Genomic DNA, 823 nt, shown 5'->3' on the forward strand with positions numbered 1-823 from the left:
TTATCATTATCCTGTTTTTTTCTTGAGCATGCATTTCTTTCTAGCCATCTAGGTGCGTGCGAGTGGGGACAGCTTGCGACTATACAAGCTGCGAAAATGTCCCAACCCTCACTTCCATATTTACTCCAGTGCTCAGTGTTTACGTGTTTTTTTCTTTAAAAAAAAAGTTCAACATGGCAGTGATCGCCACCACTTTCATTTCGATGGTAAGTGGATTGTGTAGTGTTTTTGGTCCGCGTTTTTTTCGGTGTTTTGTTTTTATCGCGTTTTTTCGGCGTTTTTTTTGTCGCGTTTTTTTCGGTCTGTTTTTGTTGAGTTTTTTTTCGGCGTTTTTGCTTATCGCGTTTTTTTCGGTGTTTTTTTTTGTCGCGTTTTTTTCCGTGTTTTGTTTTTGTCGCGTTTTTTCGGTGTTTTTTTTTGTTGAGTTTTTTTTCGATGTTTTTTTTGTCGCATTTTTTCTAACGTGAGAGGACCCGCAGGAGGGAGGCTAACCTCTGGTTCCAATGGGAGGATCCTGAGTCAGCGACCTGGGATGCTGAAAACATTTTCGGCATCCAGGAGCTCCATGCCCGCGCGGAGGGCTCGCTGGAGCGGGAGGAGCACCAGGCTTTTCTGGTAAGTTTTATTTTCTAGCCTCTCTCTCTCTCTCTCTCTCTCTCTCTCTCTCTCTCTCTTAGTCCTTCAATCCGTGAAATGTCATTATTAGGACATGCTATACGACAATCGTACCCTACATGAACAGTGGAGTGTCCAATAGGAAAAACGCCCGTCTTTAAAACATACGGATATAATGAACAAACGTCAACATATCGGATTTTTTCAC

Source organism: Fopius arisanus, unplaced genomic scaffold (assembly GCF_000806365.1).
Source record: "Fopius arisanus strain USDA-PBARC FA_bdor unplaced genomic scaffold, ASM80636v1 scaffold00139, whole genome shotgun sequence".
In the NCBI taxonomy this organism is placed as follows: Eukaryota; Metazoa; Arthropoda; class Insecta; order Hymenoptera; family Braconidae; genus Fopius; species Fopius arisanus.